This window comes from Limulus polyphemus, unplaced genomic scaffold (assembly GCF_000517525.1).
Source record: "Limulus polyphemus unplaced genomic scaffold, Limulus_polyphemus-2.1.2 Scaffold2643, whole genome shotgun sequence".
Taxonomy (NCBI): Eukaryota; Metazoa; Arthropoda; class Merostomata; order Xiphosura; family Limulidae; genus Limulus; species Limulus polyphemus.
The window spans coordinates 41,338-45,179 of record NW_013668253.1 but is presented as its reverse complement, the minus strand read 5'-3'; the positions used below and the strand labels follow the sequence as shown (position 1 = coordinate 45,179).

General features: G+C 30.5%; 1 protein-coding gene across 1 annotated transcript in view; it reads right to left on the bottom strand.

Annotated features, from left to right (window-relative positions):
- The window catches only part of LOC106467519 (cellular tumor antigen p53-like), a 77,295-nt gene extending 73,979 nt beyond the window's left edge, over positions 1 to 3,316 (bottom strand). Inside the window, exon 1 of the mRNA XM_022395720.1 lies at positions 3,032 to 3,316. The gene's annotated coding sequence lies outside the window, so the exon portion shown is untranslated. The remainder of the gene's footprint in view (positions 1 to 3,031) is intronic.
- Between the last annotated feature and the right edge of the window lie 526 nt (positions 3,317 to 3,842).

Genomic DNA, 3,842 nt, shown 5'->3' with positions numbered 1-3,842 from the left:
TATATACACTGTATTCATGTGTATATATATGTAAATTACATTACTGATATGAAGAAAAGTCATTATAGAAAGGTCGTTATTTGACCTTCCGCCCAAAAATCATGGTTGTATGTCGCATCTGTCAGGAAGTCATTCGTGGGAGGTCAGATCAATGTAAAATTGTTCCCTACACAGAAAAAAACATCATATTCAAAAGGAAGTCATTATTGGAAGGGGTCATATCCACCAGGGACTACTGTATTATGCAGACAATAAAATTAACACAGATAACATAGAAAAAAACAAGTAAACAAAAAATTTATTCACAGATAAGAATGTGCTGGGGTCTTTACCAAATACTGATCAGCTTGGATATTATTAACTGCACCTGGCTAATGGAGCCAATTGGAAGCACTTCTGCACAAAATTAAGACAAAAGCAAAAATAACATAACCTATGGTCAAAAAGGGACCATTTTACAATGCTATCCCTGCACATTCACTCTCGAAAAAAGCAAAAACTTAAACCCACCCTTTACTATTCAGATCATCACTTATACTCCTCTTAAAACTCCTGTAAAGTGTTAACTTTCGCTTATGCCTACAGCAACTCATTCCATAAATCAATCATCCTGTTAGAAAAATTGTATTGTCTTAACTGAAACCTAGCCTGTCTTTTCCAAACCTTAAATTTGTGTCCTCTTAGTCATCAGAATATAACAAAAAGAACCACCTCTTTCCTTAAGAAAAATTGAAAGTATTTTAACCTATCCCTTTAAAATAACCTTCCATCCTTGAAATCATCCTAGTAGCTCTCCTCTGAACCCTTTTCAATGAGTCAATATCCTTTCTTAGATAAGTAGATGATAACTGTTTATCTAAGAGGCATAAGTATTGATTTATATCGAAATAATTACCTTGTTTCACTTGTAATAAGTGCATCTATAAATGTACTCTAAAACTTGTTTATACTACTAGCAACAGAGCACTGTTTCGATAGCTTGAGTGACTTATCTACCACTATGTGCCAATATTCTTTTCTTGACTTAATGCTATTCAGTTTTTCACATCCATATTAAATGTGATCTAAATTATGATAACCCATATTGCATTCTCTTGCACTCACTACAATTGAATGTCATTTGCCAAATATTTGTTCTATTTATGAATTGATCCAAGTTATTTTGTAATATCTCATTATTCTGAAAACAGTTTAATGTAATCAGCAAACTTTATTAATTCTACCCTTATCAATATCAACAAAGGTTCTGTTGGTTCTTCAAGATTGTACAATCCACTATGCTTAAATAATAAAATCTTCTCAAACTCAGCCCATATCATTTAAATATTTATAAAACCTTCTCTTAAGCTCTCTTAAATTTACTACACCCATCAGATCTAAAGTAATCTATTCCAAAGGTTAACTACCCTTTTAGTAAAATAAAATTGTCTTAGCTAAAGATGACTCCTACCTTGCTAAAATTTATAACTTATCTCTTTAGACTTATATTCAATATTTCTGTAAAAACAACTTAAAATCCTATTTGCTATACAGTGCCCTGCTTAGAGAGCTTAATACTGGTCAACCAACACCAAGATCCCTTTTTTTCCCTTAACACTGTTAAGGTTATTCCAATCAAAATTATGATATAATAAATGCAAAGTAATGCATGTAGGTTAATTAAAAGCCATCAATTTGCAAAAGGCAGTTCATATGCAAACACCGAGTCCACCCCTTATCTACAAATAAACAGAACAAAAATCTTAATTACAGTCTCTCACATTAAATTATCTATCCGACAAAACTAAATAAAACAATTCAAAATGTTAAAACTATATTGTCACATGAAAAATTTCATAAGTTTATAACTCTAACCTAAAAAGAAAAGAAAAACATAAATGAATAAAAAGTGTGAATTTGGGTTTGTAATCATTAAATCTGTTTCCTCTAATACTCATGTTCCCAAACTTTTCATTTGACAACTCAAAACAGATCACCTATCAGAATACTGTCCAAACCCTTAACAACTTTAAATACCTGAAACGTTACAGATTGAATCGGGTCATTTTGCAACTGGCCTCTGATTACAGATGAGAGTTGGCATTCCTTCAGTTTTATTATTATTTTTTAAGTATTTTTTAACTTTATCAGTAATCAAGCTATCTTTTGACCTTATTTATGAAATACCAGCTCACTTCTATTAGTTAGTTCATTTTAGAACTAATTTTTGCAGTTAGCCAAAATGACTGACATTGCAGTTTTTATGACAACTATAGTATATAACTGTGTAAATTAATTTGTTGCAATATGTATACAAGTTGATCAGATGTTCTGTCAACAACCAATCGTAATTACAAATTCAGTTATAAATATAATCTTGTTGTCTGGTATAAAATTAAAGTACCAAAGAAAAGAGAAATAAAGCCAGACACTGAGATTAGGGAGATAAATTTTGAGATATATGAATTACTCACTTAAGTTGTTAAAGCATTTGTAATTGGAGAATTAATAGTGTTATGATAATATACGAAATATTTTTGTTTCTAGTTATTTCCTAACTTTGCTTATGCAAAAGTTATATTCTTCAGTCTAGATTATTTTCTATGTATAGTTAGAAGTTTTGAACTTTTAAAAGTGTTGTTTTTCTCTCCTGTATTTTGTTAAATGCTAAAAGTACTGAAATAGTACAATGCTAGGCAAGCTAAGAATAATCCATTTTACTACAGTTTGTACAAAATATTCAAATTTCAAGTAAAAACTACACTATTCAACAGAAATTGAAACACGTCATGTGATGTAATGTCAGATTATTAATATAATAATACATATCATATTTCACTAACGAAGCGTATTATGCTAGCTAAACTATTGTATTGCTATTAGTACTAATACTATATTATTAATATTATTATTATCCATATGAAAAATTGAGCCTATTGAGTATTCACTATTATATTGGCAATATTGTGTGCCAACTGGGTAGTTAAATAAACCTAAGTCCATTTTAGCTAGGATAACTCGATTATGACTATTATATTCAGGAATAGCCTACCTGCTTCTTTATAATCCTATGGAATTTAATTTTGTTGACTTTTCAGCAATTGATGGTAATAAACCATTAAATCAGCGACAGTATACAGCATAGACTATCCAGTACGATAAACAACCAGCGTTTACTACTTTTTCTACAACACCAAATCTAACTCTTAAGTCTAACTAGGCCCAACTTTATATCAAGTCTTCAAATTGATTCAATATAAAAGACGTTTAATTATGAGTTATTTTTGCTTGTGAGTATAAAATGATAAAAAAAAGTGATACATGATTAATTTTGAGGTATAAATATTACAAAAATTCGTGATTTTATTAATTTTTAAAGTACACCTACTTCGTAAAGCGGATGCATTTATCGAAAACCGATAACCAACATACTTGGCGCGAAACAGACGGTCACGTGACAAAACGTAACCTTAACGTTAATGAATAAATATTAGCAACGAAAATAAGGAATTTAAAATATATTAATTATAGTTTGATTCCTCACGAAAACCAGCTAAAAATTAAACATATTGTTACGACAGCGGAAGTCACGTGACTATGGTAGCACGTGATAAGTTTCTAGAAGTATCGTGAATTGTCCTGGCAACTCTAGTCTTTTCCAAGCATCCTCTATTTTAGTATATAAGAACGGCAATTAATTGCATAGACAGATATAGAGATAAACAATTGGTAATGGAGTCAAGCGAGCAGGAGGCGCCGGAAGTAAAGTGTGTTAATCGCTGTGAACTATAGCGTGTTTATAAAAGTAGTCAACTTTAAAGTGACTGTGGAAATTAAGTGTATTACAAAGTTTGTAACGAGAA